The sequence below is a fragment of the Triticum aestivum genome, chromosome 3B (genome assembly GCF_018294505.1).
Source record: "Triticum aestivum cultivar Chinese Spring chromosome 3B, IWGSC CS RefSeq v2.1, whole genome shotgun sequence".
In the NCBI taxonomy this organism is placed as follows: domain Eukaryota; kingdom Viridiplantae; phylum Streptophyta; class Magnoliopsida; order Poales; family Poaceae; genus Triticum; species Triticum aestivum.
This window is the reverse complement of record NC_057801.1, coordinates 678,896,449-678,915,134: the sequence shown is the minus strand read 5'-3', so window position 1 is coordinate 678,915,134 and position 18,686 is coordinate 678,896,449. Positions and strand designations below refer to the sequence as shown.

The following is an 18,686-nucleotide window of genomic DNA, read 5'->3' as shown; positions in this document are numbered from 1 at the left end:
ATTTCAAGGCTGATGACTTCTTTCATGAGCATGTGTTCTTCACCAACTACAACCCTTATGACTCTGCTCGTCTTAGAAGGAAGCGTTTCTGGGATTGCCAGCCGAGCAAACTTCTATTCTTCATTGCTTTTCAATAAGGACAAAGTCTTCGACCATGAGCATATTCCTCATGTGGATATGGAATCGTTGTCGTGCTTCACACCAGTCCTCCGTGTTCTTCATGACGCTGGACTGCTCAATTTCTGCACCGATATCTGCGATTGGAATGAAGAACTCATTCTTCAGTTCTACACGACGATGCACATCACCGGGAATCCTGAAGATGTAAACTCCTGGGTGTTGGACTGGATGACAGAGAACACTCACTTCAAAGCACCGGCCTCTGAATTGCTTCATGCCCTGCCTGTTAGTCCTCCCCTTGAAGGTGTGCGTCTTATGTATCGTGAACCTGAACTGTCTGATCACTATATGCAAGTGCTAATTAAGCCATTCAAGCCTGGTCAAGCCCCAAGAACCAAATTCCTCGTGAAGGAATTGCTCTATGTGCCTCGGACTGTCTATCGCATTCTGACCAAGACATTGAGTCCTATCAAAGGTCACGGCTCAAATGATGAAGAAGTTGTTGGCATGATGAAGAATATGTTGTTCAATATCATGCATGGTATCCCAATGAACTACCATGACTTCTTCATGCAGACTCTGGCAAATGTTGCACTGTCTGCCTTTGAATTAAAGCCTTACGCTCCCTGGATTATGAGATTCCTCAGATCAAGGTCTTCAATCAACTACAAGGCTAACACACTCAACCATGGCAGTTACTTGCCCCCTATTGAAGTCCTCAAGCGGACATTTTCCTCAGCTGATGAAAAGGGCAAGGCCACTGCAATTGTTGATGAGGGCATTCGTCCATTGGATGGACAGTTCCGCAAAGCTGCATCGTATTCCACCAATGATGACTCTGCCACTCATGATTCTGCCTCCAATGCCACAAAGCAAAGTCCTCAAGCCACAACTCCAAGGGTAATGACTGATCGTGAGCTTCTCCTCGGTCTTCATCAGAAGGTCGATCGCAATCACAAATGGGTCAAGCGTCAGTTTGGTTCAATTCTTCACAACATGACTGCTACATATAATTCAGTGAATAAGAACCATTACTACCTCAATGAAGTTTTTTATCGCACCTGGGCTATTTTGTCTCATCTCTACGGTGATGAGGAACTCAAGCAGATGGGCTTCCGGCAGGACTTCGGCTGGTCTAAGCCGCCAGCGAAGGAATTCAAGAAAGTTGAAGTTCCTCCTTTGGTGCCCAGCTCATATTCTTCATCGCGTGAGACGATGAAAATGAAGACTTGGATGACACGGCGGCAGGCCCTACTCCAACAACCGACCCCAACAATGTTGGCGCTCCTCCATCAACTTCGTGATGAAATTCTTCAGGGGAGTTAGTCCTCATTTTTCGTCTCTTTTGGTCATTCGATGACAAAGGGGGAGAAATTTGAGTTAGTCTTCAAGCGGGTCTATCTATATGGGCGTTTTTTTGTTAAGTTGCAACTCTCGCTCTTCTGAAGTGTTTGTTGATTAAGTTGTAAACTTAAGTCCGATAGTGACCTGATACTTTTGCTTTGTTTTTCTGCATGCTATTTCCTCATATATACTATGCACGCATGTTGAATTACATTAGTCACCATATTTCATCATGCATTTCAAATTCTTCATTTGATATGTTAAATGCGTGTATGAATTGCGAGATATAGGGGCAGATCTCCATGATTCTACTCTTCAAATGTGCATTGTTTCAAAGCAAATTCCTCACTATGCACATCTTCAAGGGGAGTTCTTCTATATCTTGTAATCAAATTCCTCAACATTGAGCACTTTCAATTCATATGTTTATCCCCGTTGAAAACTTAACCTATATTGTCATCAATCACCATAAAGGGGGAGATTGTAAGTGCATCTAGTGCCCCTTAGTGATTTTGGTGTATTGAAGACTTATAGGTTAAGGGACTAATATGTTTGTGAGTGTACACAGGCTCTATAAGTCGATGCGGAGTTTGATATCTACAGTGAAAGTCGACCCCTAAAAATGAATGTCTTCAGCTGAAGACTTTGGTTCTACTGAAAACTTTGAAAGTGAAGAAATTGGTGTGACCTTGAAGACTTGGATATTCATGCGAGGATTATGAAGCGTGAATACTTTTGTTTCGTAGTTTCATTTTCTCTTTCTTGAGTCATAGGAAACACCGTACTGTTAAAGGGGGTCGAGGTAATACTAAGGAAACTGATTTCCACGCGATGCTCATCTCAAAATCCTACACCTACCCAATCCTTTCGAGTGAAGCCATTGGAAATCTCATATCAGTTCAGTCAATTTCTTCAGTGACAGAGACGAAGATCTTCTGATCTCTGAGGAATTTGTTCTGACTGAGGAGTTAGGAATTCGACAGTGTGGATTGCCTACAGAGTGAGGAACATGATAGCCCTGAGGAATTCGAACCTCAAATCCGACCTTTGCTGTGCTACGCGCCAGCTGTCCAAAAATATCCTACCACCTAACGGTCATATCCTTGAAGGGCATTTATGTCTTATCATGTCAGGCTGCTCCCTAGGCTATAAATAGCCACCCCCCTCAACCGCTAGTTGGCTGCTCCGAGAGAAACTGACACTTGTCATTTGAGAGCATCCCATCCTCCGAGGACTTTGAGCGAAAATCATCAAGTGAGGAAAACCCAAATTCCAAACCCAAACCTACAAACCCAAAGTGATTGAGCATCACTGAAGAGATTGTTCCTACGTGGAACCGACGCTTGTTACCTTTGAGGACTATGTATCCTCCAGACGGTTAGGCGTCATGGTCTGAGCATCCAAGAGGAATTGTGGATCGCCGAGTGACCAAGTCTGCGAAGGTTTGGAAGTCACCTGTGAAGACTTACCACGAGTGTTGGGCGAGGTCTGTGTGATCTTAGCTCAAGGAGAATACGGTGAGGACTGTGTGTCCGGGACTATGTGTCCTCGAGTTTAAATACTCAGCCGCTCCAACCAGACGTACAACTGTCACAGCAGTTGAAACTGGTCTACCAAATCATTGTCTTCACCAAGCTTACTGGTTCTATTTCCTCAACCCTTTCATTTCCTCATTCATGTGTTGATGAACCTGATCATTACTGTTTGAAGAATTTGACTGAAGACTTTCTCTATTTCCTCAACCCTATTTCTTCAGTCACATTGTCTTCAGCCTGCTTATCCTGTGTTTACACTTTCTGTACTCTGTGTTCTTCTTTCATTCATCATGATGACTATGCTATTGCTCTGTGATGCTTATACCTGAGTACTTATTCCGCTGCTAGTTGTTCATGGCTTAGGAATTTCCTCACCCTGAAATTCCTCAGTGACGAATTTGTAAAAATCGCCTACCCCCCCCCCCCCTAGTCAACTTAACGCACTTTCAGTGACCTTCCGCGGTGTCTCTGACCAAGGAGGCGCAGCCAAGAGCAGTGTGGGTCAGAGGCGGCGAGTCGACGGCAGGCTGACGAGGTTGGGGACAACGGTTGGGCGGGTGGGACGTGGTCAACGATGGGTGGTCGGGCATTTTTTGGAAGAAGACAAGGGAGTGGCTGACATGTGGGTCTAGATGGGCTAGACAGAACCCCCCCCCCCCCCCCCCCAACATGCGTTGTCCTTTATATGGGCCGTCCCTACTAAGTTGTGATAAAAAAAGGGTAATGGCATTAGCAACGATAGTGCCATTTTTGACATGTTATTAAGTGTACACAACTGTTGGTTTAAACCATCCCTTAATAAGTTGTGATAGAAAAATAAATACGGTAATTTTGGTTGGCATTAGCAACGATAATGCCATTCATTAGTGCAAATTATAAGTAAAATTATCAGAAAAAACAGATGCTTGTTTACATATCAAGATGCCGGTTCAAAAGGCATAATTACGATCCGCATGGAGCGCAAAACCAATACGTTTCCCACAACCCAGGAAACACAATCCTCGCTCAAGATGGGTGTTGGGAGTAGGCATGAAAAATGAGGAACCATAGGGAGTAGGTGATCCACACAATCGTCAGACATAAAATCGTTACCACACAATTCATGCCCAGCTATCTAACAATTAAGGAATTTTGTAATTCTACATTGGAACTCAGGTAACAAAACATGAATGGCACAACATGGTAAATTAAGGGCAACCATGCTGCAATTTAATCTTAATAAGTCCGATGTAAAAAAGTTACAGAATATATTACCTATCTACCCAGATGATCTATGCTTTATGTCACCTCTATAACTTGTCCCAGCAATTCAATTCACTGCATAGCAGCAATCTATGATTTCGGTCAATTTGATCTGTTCTTTGAGAAGCCTCTCCAGCTGCTGGGTCCAGCTCCTTTCTTTGGTACACTAGCCAGTATACAAGAATTTACAGCACGTATGTTGTATGGAAATATCATTTATATATCTGGGGTAAATCCACTTGCCCCAAATATAAAAATTCATGTGTGTATGTTGTGACCCTTCAACGATTTGATGATGCTCACCAAGAACTGCTTTTCGCCACGGTATCTGCTTGAGAAACAAGCCGTGTCAGGATGATTAATAATACTCCCTACGTTCCATAATATAGTGCGCACTGGTTTTCTCAAAAGTCAAGCTTCATAAACTTTGACCAGAGTTTATAGAGAAAAGTATCTATATCTACAGTACATGAAAATATATTTCATGATGAATCTAGTGGTATGGATTTGGTATTCTAAATGTTGATAAATTTCATGTAAATTTGGTCAAAGCTTACAAAGTTATTTTTATAAATCTACTATCCACTAACAGTATGGAGCGAAGGAAGTATCTGAACGGAGCAAGTATCATTCTGTGGTGATGTAGTGCTTACATCTCAAGCAATGAGAAGCCCAGGCACATAATGCCTATCACCATGTGAATGGGAAGGGTCTGCTTGAACCTATTTCTATTCAGAAACATCCTCTCGGAGAAAGCTGTGGTCAGACCAGAAATGAGCAGAACGCCCCAGCCCGCTGGCAAGCAGCGGTAGAAGGAGAATGAGCCCTGTAAATATATCATCAGTTTTTTTTTTTACAAATGCAATCCTTATACAAGGAAAAAAATCTCAAGGTGGAACATTCAAGAAACTTTACCTTAAAATACTCATTGATGAATACTGCAGAATATGAGATTCGCAGTAGCATATCTTTACAGACAGTCAAGGCGCAAAGGAAGTTCTCCCAGGAAAAGATTGATTTGAAGAAAACAAGGATAGCATAGTTATTACTAAAGGATACTGACAGAATTTGCAGCAATCAACCCAACAGCTCCGGCAGATTTAATAAAAGCAACATTTAGAACAGTATAAATTGCTGAGAAGAGGAGCAACATATTGTTTGACTGCTTAAGCTGGCTTTCATTGGCAACAGAATGAAGGAAAGCTTCAGAAGTGCCTGAAAATATCTAAGGACATAAGTCATTCATGCGGAACTTCATCAATATGCACATTTAACCAAATACTCTACTAAATAGCCCAGGTATATCTAACAATCAGCACCACCAGTAGCATATTTCTTGTTCGTATAATATAGACTCTACTACAAATCTGACGTCAGATTTTTGACTATGTTCGTCAAGGATGGCAAGTTTAGTTGGCAAGCATGGCAAATCTGTCTCAGTTTATTTTTTGGTCAGGAATTGCCGTGCTTGTAAACTAAATTTGCCATTATCGCAACAATATAAATTGCCATGAAAAATGTCAGATTTGCCATGCCTAAAAATCTGACGTCAGATTTTTAGCTTTTCCGTAAAATATTAATACAGAGAAGGTCAAAATCTTGTCAAGAGAATGCATAGTATAGTTAGTTTTCATTCAATAAAGATGTTTTTCAGCTATATTGTTGTGCAGGATGAGATATAAAAGAACAACTGATAGCTTTCAAAGGAGAGACCAAGTCATAACTTGGATGAACGTAACTGCTAATTAAATGGTTGAAAGAAATTATAACTGTTCCTCATATCAAGTTGGATATATTACTGTGCTACATGCATCATAACTGAAGAAAAAACTAAAAACAGAAAGCGCGAAACTGGGACTGTTATGCCCAGTGTTCCAAATTCTGGGTTTGCAAAAACTAGTTTAAAATCAAATACACAATTTAGATTTGACAGGTACCAGTGCAGAGTTACTATTCATCAATGAAATATTCGTAACATTATTTAAAAAAACTACTTTGCAAGATTATAGAATGAATATATGCAGAGCTGCTGCATGTAAGTTCCAAATACAAACCATTCATTGCTAAGAAGATATGTAAACACAATAGAAACGGAGGACAGCTGTAGCTTCGCCATCACTATATCTTCTTCCATATAATAGATTCAGAAGGGTGTATGAATAACTTGGACCAAAAGAAATGACCACGAGACCTGCATTGTTAGAGGATGATCATATTCAAGGGCTGTTAACGTATCTAATATCCACAGAAAACTAGGAGGTTGAAGTTGACAGCAACTAAAACATGTAGATAAATAGATTAATATATGCATTAGAGCATTCAGTATTGGACAGCGTACCTATCAGCATAATAAGTTTAAGAGCTCCGAGCAAAGAACCTTCCAGATTGGATATATTCTCAGGAGTTTGCCCTGTGGATAAGGATCCATCATTAGCTCTTTCAGAGAAATATAAATCCAAAGATAATGCACACAACATATTGTTTTAGTAATTTTGCTAAGAGTTCAATGGCCAACTATAATTGTAAGGACGAGTTATTAAACAGCAGCACCAAACTAAAAATATGCCAAAACTAATAATTTCAGATAGCTTGAGATATAGGAATGGTCATATCTAAATTCTAACAACTGGACAGCAGCAGCGTTATAAGCCGGAATTGTGTTAAACATTACAATTTAAGATAGCAAGGAATATGCAAAAGGTAATCTTGTTTTGTTGCACTGGCAGCAATGCTTATCTTAGCAATAATAATAATAATAATTCATAGTACTTGTAAGAGGCTTACTTCCTGTGAGACAGGTCATGAGTAATTTAAATACTGAACAATGAGAATAGCAAACATGCAGAAAGTGGGCAGAAATATCAAACGACCAGTAGCCAATACACAAAGCAGTCACTTCACAAGAACATAATCAATTCAGCAAACCAAATGGATTTGGAAAGAAAACTATATTTCATGAGTGTTTTTGTTTAGCAGATACCAGCACAACATAGGTTAACCTCCTTTGACTAATCAAGTACAGAGATGCTCAATAGGCAAAACTTACAGACGGATTCTCCAGATCAGTAGACCGCAATGACGCAAATGCATGAAATTCAATCTTTCAAGCCAAACAGATGATAAGCAATTGTACTTAGCTATCATAGTAAAATGAAACTTTATATTCATGCAAAAGAGCAACCTGATGCTAATTGGGTGAATGTAGCATAAGAACTCTCCTCAAACGGCAGGAAAATTATTCTAACAACCAGACTTCCTGCAAACAATTACAAGATCATTAGAGATTTTTCAGAAGGTGGTTGAGTCAGTATTTTGGATAGCTTTGTCATATTTTTAGTTAGTTAATTTGTTATTTTTTGTTGGAGATATTCTAGTAAGGTGAGAAAAGGAGGTGGGAGGCATTGATGAACCACACCTCGCCAACTGCCATTTATCTAAAGAAAAGCACTTGAAACAGAAGGTGCTTGACATACTTGCCTAATTTATCCACAAGACCATATGCAGCCTGGTTAAATGGAGTATCAAACCAAACAAGAACAAATTTTTCGCCTTCTTGGAGAATCAATTTCCTGATAGTCTGGCCTGTAAACAATATGCACATGTGCAATAACTGTTTATCATAGACCATCAGAGTTGACAACCTGACAATGTGCGTGTTTTGGCATCAACAAGGAAATATAATTAACTTGTTATAACTCATGCCTAATTATATACAACTAAAAACACAAATAAAGAAGAAACCTGAATGGAAGGAGATCAAAAGTTCTGATATTAGCAAATAAAAGAAAATATGCCCAATATCCAATGAAAATGCAGGCCGCATAGACGACCTGAGACAAAGCAAATACGACCAGCATCTCCTACAAAAAATCACTATTATAGTACTGTATTGATCAACAAACGTAATACAAATTAAAATTACATGGGAAAGCATGAATGGGTATGTGTTATGGCGCTGCTAGAAGGAGGGCGCGAGAGGGCCGGCCGGGGGTCTTTTTGCCCACGGCCGGGCAAGAGGGAAGGGATTTCCTTCTTAATTCTTGCTTGATTAGATTGATACATCTCCTCTCTTTATATAGAGGTTTACTTGACTTCCAAGCAAGGCTTACTTGACCCCTAAGCAAACGACCCTTATCTCTAATTAACCCTAAGACTAACGGGCCCATTAGGCCCATTATGTACTCTAACACTACACCCCACCTGGACATGCAGCTTGTCCTCGGGCTGCAGCCTAACCAACTTATAACCATGACTCGACGCAACACAAACCTAACACCTAAAACAAGCCTTTTACATCTCGGTTTGTTTTATTATTCTCAACCTGAAATGGACTCGGTCGCTTTATTTTGGACCCCTTAACAAAAAGTGGACACCATCCGCACGTCGGACGTGCACGTGTAGAGCCACCTGGATCCCATGGACACCACCTGGACAAAAGGAGTGCATGTGAATGGCCACCTGGAAGTGTTCGCAAGAGTGACCAGCAGAGGCGCCCTCGCGGCGGCCGGTGGCTGATTGCAGTGGTGCTACACGGTGCGCTCCTGTCTGTGACACCCCTCCTTCCCGCCGGACGGCTGTTGGTCCGCACCGCACAGAGAAGAGTGGAGGGCTTGCGATGGAGAATGACGAGGAGGGGTGCGCCCCCCCAACCGCCGATGTCGCAGATTTTGAGGTTGCTGCCCGCGGGGAAAACAGCATGCCCAAGATCCCCGATGCAGCGGACGGAGTGAGGTCCTTTGCGCAGTAAAGGACAACTTGGAGGAGCGGCAGCTGCAGACCACGCATCTCCCGCACACGCCGACACGCTAGGAGGCCGCGTGCAGCAGCCTGCAGCCTCACCGCCGCCGACACGTAGCGATCCAAGACGGAAGCGGTGACGGTGACGGCGGGGACTTGATCTGCTGGATGTGGACGCCCTGGGATGGCGGCGGCGCTGATGGGAACGAGGTCATCGCTGTCCCGTCGTAGGGCATCCATACTGGGCGGCGGAGCTGACTGGCGATGGCTGCTGCGGTGTCGCGCCGGGCAGCAACAGCGGCTGCTGCGGCGGAGCGGCGGAGCGCCGGGCGCAGCAGAGGCCGCCAGGAGCGGCGGCTGCCGCTGCAGCCAGGGCTGGGCGGTGGTGGCGATGGATGGCAGCTGCAGCGGCTGCCACGGCAGCCACGGCGGCGCGGGGGCGACGATGGGTGACACAGCCGGGTGCGGCCCGTAGGACCCGGCCAATAACAGGTGGATCTCCTGGACCGCCTGGGTTAGGTCCCGCAGCACCCCGAGCACCTCCTCCGGGGTGAGGACGGCGGGGGCGGGCGTGACGGAGGATCTTGGCGCGGGCAGGAGCGGGGCGACGGTCGTGGTGGTCGCCGGAGGCGACGAGGTGACCGGCAGCGGAAGAGACGGGCTTGGCGGCGGTGAAGACATGATCGAACCGAAGCTAGCTGATACCAAATTGTTATGGCGCTGCTAGAAGGAGGGCGCGAGAGGGCCGGCCGGGGGTCTTTTTGCCCACGGCCGGGCAAGAGGGAAGGGATTTCCTTCTTAATTCTTGCTTGATTAGATTGATACATCTCCTCTCTTTATATAGAGAGGTTTACTTGACTTCCAAGCAAGGCTTACTTGACCCCTAAGCAAACGACCCTTATCTCTAATTAACCCTAAGACTAACGGGCCCATTAGGCCCATTATGTACTCTAACAGTATGTCACTTGGCAAAATTATACTGTTTATCCTGCAAAGCTCTATCATTTTTTAAGATAAACTTAAAATGGATGAGTACAACACAGGACAAATGAATGACGAAGGAAACTGTTCCCGATATTTCTATCTTATTATAATTAGGAAAGTTGTATTTGTTAGCCAACCACAAAAATATAGTAGTTGAAATCTTCTAATATATACAAATATTATCCTTGGTACACATACCAAAAAAAAATACAATATACAGTACGGACTGGCTATTGGAACGTCATGGATTATTAGTTTGTCACAAAGTTGGATGTATAACCATGTAGATGGTTGCACTAACTTTGTTTTAGTTTTGATAATGAGATGGTTTCACTGAAAACAAAATAGATAATTGGATTGAGGTAGTTGCACTAAATGGTCATTTTTTTTTCAGAATGATTCATTGATTGGTGACCATTTCAAGTATAATTACAAGGCAATTGTGTGCAATGTAGATTCCCGAATATTAGGTGTAAACAATGAGAACATTGTGGGCGTATGCATTTTATGCGGTCGGTAATAAACTGGAGTAAAAGGCTAATGTGGCATTACCACTTTAATATGTCCTTTTATGAAGATATAAGTTGTTAGGCAACGTAGCAGAGTAGCTGCAGGTTCAGTATACACTCTTATTATGTAGTATTTCTTCGTTTGGGAAAGAATATACAAAGGTTCTGCCAGTAGCTCCAAGATACACGCAAATCCTGCCATTTTGGACCAGATAAAAACATCAGATCTCAATGTGAGGGAAGTGGACAAAACATTGAAATGAGAAGGCACTCTAGCTTAGGAGTAATAGTAGGATATCTATATGGGATGTGTTGAAGTATAAATGCATAGCCCACCTTTCCCCATCAGCTTGAGATATTGGGAGAACTGGTTAGTGCATGCAATTCTACATGGTATTAGAGCCAAGAGATCTTGAGTTCAAGAGCTGTCTGGCGCAATTTAAAAAATAAAATAGCTGCATGACAGCATGAAATGCAATTCTACAAGATGCTCCATGTAGCTGCATGGCAGCATGAAATACTTGTCCATTTTATAGATCAAGAGCTCCGTGTTCAGCATTTGCATTTAATCTAAGACAGAAAAAAAAAACCACTCTCAACCCTGAACTCCAAAACCATTTTGCAACCTAGAACTACTGAAACAATCCACTTTTCACCCCCAGGTGGCTTCAAAAGTGATTTGGAGTGACATGTATGCAACTATGCATGTGTCCACCATGTCACTGCCATTATAACAAACAAACATGCCAAGAAGAAACCTTGCCATTCAGATCATTTTTTATATTGGGAACAGACAAGAAGTCAAATTTGGTGGCACAGCAGAGAGATGGTAGACACATCACCCTAAACTACTTGTGAGATCACAGCAGGTGAAACTGGAGCAATTCAAATGGTACTCCCTCCGTCCCAAAATAAGTGTCTCAACTTTGTACAACTTTAGTGAAAAGTTGTACTGAAGTTGAGACACTTATTCTGGGACGGAGGGAGTATTATAGTTCACAGTTGAAAAGCGAACTTCTGCAATAAATCAGGGTTGAAAAGTGGACTTTTTCTATAAAGATATAATACCGCAGTGCCTCTAACAATTTAATGAGGCTTGTTATTTTGCCGTACTCAATCAAACTGAATCAACTAACTGACAAATTAATTCTTGGAGAGGTGTCCTTAATGAAATATCAATTATCTTGCTCGGGATAAATATACAAATAACTTACTACTAGTAAATTCATGGAAGACTTACCGATGATTAACGTAGCTTTTGCATAAGGGTCAGATAACTTCAGTTTCTTTATTCTGAACACAAATAGACTGCCAATAGAAGTCACAAACAAGCCAAACGGGATGATCATCCAAGCTACCTTCAGTATCTCTTCGTCACTCAACACATCACCACTGTAATATAAGTATTAAGTCATCAGTTGAGAAATACTCCAGCGCAGCAAGTAATAAGGAAAAATATTACAAGATCAGAGAAAGTTTTCCTAAAAATCACGTGGTTCAGAACTGATAGAGATTTTAATGTGAATATAACAACAGAGTTTAACAAACACACAAAATGGGAATTATTCCGCAATTTTGCAATACCTCCCAGAATTATTATAAAAAATTATTTATTTTCAATTGTGTCTTCCATTTAATCGCAGTACATGGATGAACCTCAAAGTTTGTAAATTTTGCAATACCTCCCAGAATTATTACGCAAGCAAGCACGCCGAAACCCCTCCCGGCTTAAAAATAAGACACAATTGATGAAAAGTGGAAGCTGCAATGCATATGCCTGCCAGATAAGTGACAAACACATTAGAAAATATTAACAACAAGAAACATCTGGTTCCGTCTTAAAAAATAGCATGAAATTCAATATAATGTTCACCAAAATGAAAAGATCCGGCAACTCCTAGCTAGTAAAGAAACCAAACAATCGCAAGGGAGCCATTACAATGCACATACATGAACGACTCAAATAACTGAAAACGACCACTATGATAATTACAGTGTGCGATCGACCAGATGCATCATTTCGCTTCAGTAGCTCAAAGAACAAGGTTGGGGTGCTGTCAGTAATCACGAATTTTCACAGAGAAACAAACACACGCTGCAACTAGAATTAGAACTTCACTTCAGAAAGATCCCATCCCAGGCATCCACTTTATGACAGACCCAGAGTTTCAGTCCCAACCATGTATGTAATGGCCAGGATTCAAAACTGCAGGCATGAACTGAGGACACTATCATACTTAACCACAATAAAGACTAGAATCCACATGGAATGGGCACCACTGATGCTAACTAAGCTTGACGCTGTATTTCAACTCCAAAGCACCAAATGTCATCATGGAACTAGTTAGCTCCCCATCGAGGAATGAAATCAAACAAATCGATTGCTTGCTGCACTGAACCGAGGAGGAAGAAAAGAGGGAGCAGGGGAGATCCGCACCGCGCAGTCGTCGGCCCTGAGCTGGCGCACGAACCAGCCGTTGTACAAGAAGGGGATGATCCTCGAAAGGAACTGCGCCGCTACACACACACACACACGCACGCACGAGCACTGAGCTTTAGATTTAGATCCCCAAAACCAAGCACCCAGCCAGAAGTAACCCTCCATCGGAGGGGGGCGGGAAAGGGAGGCGAGAGGGGCGCACCGAAGTTGTACTTGAATACAGCCATCACAACTCCTGCGTCGGAGTCAGGCTGAGGGGACGCCACGGCTCCGGCAGTCCCCGCGGCGCCGGCGAGCAGCGCCATGGCCATCATAGCGGCGCGGGGGCGAAGAGTCCAGCGGCGGCGAGGGATGATGCCTAGGACCTGTTCTGAACCTCCCCAAGCTTCTAAAAATCCTCAAATTCAGCTTCCAAACGCAGCTTCTAACTCCAAGTGGCGATTTCAGAAACGTTCGGCACCGTAGTAGCTTCTCCCAGCGAGGCAGCCCAGCTGGGGAGGCTGCTGGCCGGCTGGAAGCAGCCCAGTTCGGCCTAGGGTTTACGGCGTCGGAGAGGGGGCTCAGTCGAGGTGACCACCGGCCAGCAGCGGGGTGGAGCTGGCCGTCGGGGTGACGTCCTGGAAGGGAACTGGGGGGGGGGGGGGGGGGGGGGGGGGGGGGGGGGCTGGAAGTGGTGGAGGAGAGCGCCGGCCGGCGGCGGGGTGGAGCCGGCCCTGGCGGCGGCGGGAGGGTTAGGTCGAGGGAGTGCAGGGCTCCTGCTGAAACGTTTTCTTTCGCGGTGGCATCCTCCTTGCTCATGCCCTTTGGATCTCGATCGTGCGCCTCTAAATGAGTGGCCTAGTCGTTTTCGGTGTACTAGCAAAAATGCCCGTGCGTTACAACGGGAAAAAAATATCACACACCTCCATTCCCGCCCTATTGATGGTGGTTGTGGTGTCCACTTGATAACAAACCCATCCGAATGTGGGCAATCGAAAGACAATGAGCCCAGCCATAAAAATGTAAAACTAATTTGTAATTCCATAGAAATGGCCCTTGTAGAATCCATACAAAACTCAATCCAACCAACCATTTCATAATGATATGTTGTTCACAAACTTTAGTTGTGCTATTACTGACCATGTTTAAATTGGTAATAAGAAAATTAATGACGATGCATGTTGTTTGCGAATAACGTTTATATTCTCTCCCAGAGAAGAATTGCTTCTATTCTTTCAGGACAGAATGATACAACACAACGTTTCAGAACACAAGGGGTCAAAATACTCTGAATCAGATTATACACTCTGAAATATAAATTCAGGCCATATACATTCTGCTTCTACAGCTAACCTACCAAGTATTACACTTCTAGGACCAAAAACTTGAAAGTGGAATAGCACAGCTTAAGTAGAACTAACCTCTACTTGAAAGCATTGCGCGCATTTGTGAATCCAAGCATAGTTATCTGGAGGAAATAATTCAGCAAATGTAATATGCGTCGAAAATTCAGAGATCACATGGGAGGTGGGTTGATGCCCGATATATTGAGAAACAATACACATGTTTCAGCACGTAGTTCGATGAACTGAAGAAAATTATCTACAAAGAATAGAAAAGGAAATGAATACATAAGCCAGGGACCAAATTGGTAAACAATACTACAATCTTGAAAAGAAACATCAACATCAGTAAATTTTAGAACGACACAACTACAGCCTTGTGCCACTTCCGGTTACACCCCATGAAATGGCAAGAGAACCGCACATAGTTGCGAGCAGTTGGCTGTGCTTAACCGAGCAGCGGCAAAAAAAACTTGCAGAATATTTAGTCAAGCATGAATATTTGTTGTATGATTCCACAGTATGCATTGTACAAACTTTAGGTAAGCATGGATATATATCTGAACTTGCCAGATATACATTGGTCACTGCTATTCTTTTCTATTTAATTTTTTTGTTCCACCATGATATATAAATGGCATATAAAATACAGTTCAAAACAGATGCTATAAATGCAATTACATATTCCTGGAAAAAAATGAAATTACATATATTATCACTTTGTATTTATTTCCCCGAGAAAGTTTGTAATCCTTATAATTATGCTGATTTGAAGCATCATGTTCCATCTTTCATCTTGCATCTCCACTAAATTTCTGTCTCGCACTTGTGCACCACATTGAGTTTGACGCTATCGACAATGGGGAGCAGACTTGTGACTGAAAACAGAAATTTTTATGTTCTTTCCAGTCCCCCAAGCACTTATGCAATTTTGAACTTTGGCACACACACCACAATGCAGAACCGTGTATGATGTGCATTGTAACAAGCAAAAAAATTGGAGTGTCATGGATGAGGAGGACGTCGGCTACGTTGTCGCTGCGGGCTGCTGAATTCGGATGGAGGGAGTATGGGAGGTGCAGCCGAGGGCTTACCTTGAGAGATGGAGAAAGCGCAGCAGCGTCCGGATGGCAGGCACCTCATAATTTCTGGCAGCTTCTTAGCGCACGTAGGGGCAGCCTCGATTCCACCTCTGCTCCAGCTCCTTCCTCAATCGACCACCTACTCCAGCTCCTTTTCAATCCGTCTTGAACCCCTTGGATATCTCACATGGATGGCTTGTAAGGCATATCCTGAAACTAAGCATCATCAATAAACTTTAGTACTATCTTAAATGGAGAATTATAGAGGTATACTCTACAGCAAAGTACCAACATGAAGTTGAGTAGTGGCTTTAGAGACAGATCTAAGACTTGTAAGCTCAGTAGTTGGTAAGAAACTCTCTTTTAGTTATTAGATAAAAGGTATGTAGACTTCTTAAGTTAGCAGGTGCTATCAGCTAGCACCATGGCCGTCTCTTCTTTTGCCCGTCAAACATGCTATGATATAGTACAAAATAAATATATATTTTATGAATATAGAATAAATAATGAGTGAGCAGAAGTGTTAAGCTTCATCAATCAAAAGCATACAACCCTCCAGCGAGTCCAGACCTGTCAATGTAAATGTATCAAATAATGTTACACATTTTGCATACCATTCTTTGTTCATCTCGACCTACACTACTTTGTAGCTTATTAAATTCCTATCCACCAAAATCTATCTATGACAATATCTAGCACTTAGTTGTTATATGACTTTTAAAAGCAGCTTGGCTAAGTCCTTAGCGGTGACGGTATGCAGTACTAAGAATATGGTGGAGTTCTTGAGTCCGTTGTCAGCTTCAACATTCAAAGTTGCGAACTGGCTCCAACCTCCGAGTCAGAACACATTGAGGATAAGCAGGCCTGCCACGAAATCTGCAGCACTGGCCGTGAGCGCGGGCGACCGGGTGTGAGCAATAAAAAAAATAGCAGCAGCATTTGTATACGTACCAAACAGCTCGCCATGCCTATGCAAAATTCAGCTAGCAGAAATAGCAAAATTCAGCTAGAAGTAGCAAGCTAGCAGTAAGAGAGCAGCAGTGCAGCACCACATCGTTGCTATCTCTCAAATTCTCCTTTTCACACCTGACTGAGCCCGTTTCACTCTTCTCTGCACCCATCTTCTCCCGACTGAAGACTACCAAAAAATTGCTCTGTTCCAGCCAAGTGCATTTAGAAGCCATCACAAATTGGTTCACAGAACAGATAAATGAAGGTTGCAATTGGTCCCTGCTGTCTTGAAGCTCCTGCGGCACAAAACAAATATCATTGCACTTTTGTACTAATTCGGAACAAAACAAATCAAGGGAACTATCATTTTCTGACAAAGATGAAGGGAACTATCCTAATCCTCCTCTGACAACGGCCAACAGCTTCCTCTGCCTGCAACCATTCACTTCCTATGCATGGACAACCGGTCGCCCGAAGCACATCACAGATGCCACACACGCCACACCCGACCAGATATGTACAGCCACCGCCTGTGTGTGATGCGAGAGGACAGCGGGGGATGTTGGAGAGAGAGGGAGCAGGAGATTGATGCGATGAGTGAGGGGAAGGCAGCTGCTAGACACCAGGAGCAGCTCCTAGCAGCGCGAGAGAGGGAGGCCTGGAGCAGAGGGAGGCGAGGAGGCGCAGGGAAGCGACCCGATGGCTGGCGCCTGGCGGCGGGGTGGCATTGGTGCGGCTGCTAGGGTTCGCAGGGGTCAGGGGGAAAATTACGCCTGCCTTCCTCATCGTCACCGGCGACCCCCGCCGCGTCGCCCGCCCCCGAATCCGCCTCCCCAACCCCTGACGCCGAAAGTAGCCGACGGTGGAAGGCCGCGGGTGTGGGGGCATTTGGTTGGGGGTAGGCGCGCCGGTGGGGTAGGTGTTGGCGGAGCACGACCATGGTAGGCGGTGGCGGTGGCGGCGACGGCGACGGGGGGCGGTCCGGCGGAGAGCGGCGACGGGGGGCCGGGGGGCGGCGGTGTGCGGCGACGGGGGTCGCGCCGGCGGCGTGCGGTGAGGCGGGGCGGGGAGGGGGTGGCGCGCTCGAGTGGAGATGGGATTGGGAGGCTGGGTCGTGCGGCTGGCTGTGTTTTTTTTTCTTTTCTCCGTAACTGTTCAGATTCGACTTATTAGGAGGACTGCGGGTTGAATAACTAAAACATCAGGGACTTTTTTGCAAAAACGCCGACGACGTACGGGCAGAAGCATTAGCTGCTTTATTAGTATATATATATATATATATATATAGGTAAAGAGGTAAAGATAAAGATAAAGACTTGTCTCGTCTTCAGCTCAAAAGCCCTTTTTATTTTTAACTAGCAAATGAGCGCGCTCTGGTCTCTCTAATTCCTCTGCCCGCTCCCGCTCGGCGGTGCCACTCCGGCCCTGCTGCACACTCCTTCGCTGGTAGCCGCTCCGGCTCCGGTGTCCACCTCTCCCGCCGGTAGCCGCTCCGGATCCGGCGTCCACTTCTCCCCACGTGTATGGCGTCGGGCTCGCGCAGTACCTCTTCTGTCTCTTCGGCGTTCGCCCTTTTGCGGCCCGTGGTTTCTGGACTGGGGCTCTAGGCTTCCCTGGGCTCGGTTGGCTCGTCGTCGGAGGCACGAGGGCCGGAGGGGCGGCCGGCGTTGCCCGCTTCGGGGCTCGTTGAGGGTTGGCGCCGCCCGGGGCCTTCGCACAAGGCCATGTGGCATCGGCGACGCGCTCTCCGGCGCCAGTAGGAGGCTGGCGCTCCTCGTAGATCTGCGTCGCCTACGTCTTCGGAGTTACGCCAAATCCCGCAGGATCTCCATGGTCTCTGCTTCCGGTGCTTTGAGGAGGGTCACCGGCGTCAGGATTGCTTGAATCCTCCGCTGTGCATCCGATGTGGTGGTGCTGGCCACGTCTCGTCCCAGTGCTTAGTGCCAGGCAGCCCCATTTCCGTGGAGGAGCTCCACCGCATTGTCATCGCCAGAGTTGCCAGCAGGGTGCCGGCACCGCGGCAGTCACCAGCGATTCGGATGAGGTTGACGGAGCCTAGGCAGAGCATGCTGCCGGCGCCGCCCTCACCAGTTGCGCCCAATCTCCCTCCTTTGGCTCCGGTGGCTGCGCCTACGTCGTCCCCATCTGAGATCTGTGTGCTGCAGAGGTCCGAAGGCATGGATGATCTTGAGCGCCGCTTGCAGCTTGCGGTGGTGATGTACGTGGGTCGGGCGAGGCCGCTGGTCTCCTGTGAGGAGGCGGCGGTGGCGATTGCCGAGCAGTTAGGCATCCCTAGGTTCAGATTCCCTGTTCACAAGTTCCACCCCGAGAATTTTCTGGTTGTCTTCGCTGCGCATCAGTTCCGGAACATGGCGCTGGCGGTCCCTTCGATCGAACACCAGGGTTTCAAGCTGTTCATT

The 18,686-nt window shown here is 45.0% G+C and overlaps 1 long non-coding RNA gene and 1 pseudogene across 1 annotated transcript; both read right to left on the bottom strand.

Annotated features, from left to right (window-relative positions):
- Window positions 1-4,120: 4,120 nt before the first annotated feature.
- On the bottom strand, window positions 4,121-13,666 carry LOC123071667 (protein RFT1 homolog; annotated as a pseudogene).
- Window positions 13,667-15,359: 1,693 nt separating this feature from the next.
- On the bottom strand, window positions 15,360-17,119 carry LOC123071668 (uncharacterized). Its single transcript, XR_006434493.1, has 3 exons — window positions 16,267-17,119; window positions 16,147-16,191; window positions 15,360-15,531 (listed from the first exon to the last, which is right to left on the bottom strand). It is a non-coding gene; the product is annotated as an uncharacterized lncRNA (long non-coding RNA).
- Between the last annotated feature and the right edge of the window lie 1,567 nt (window positions 17,120-18,686).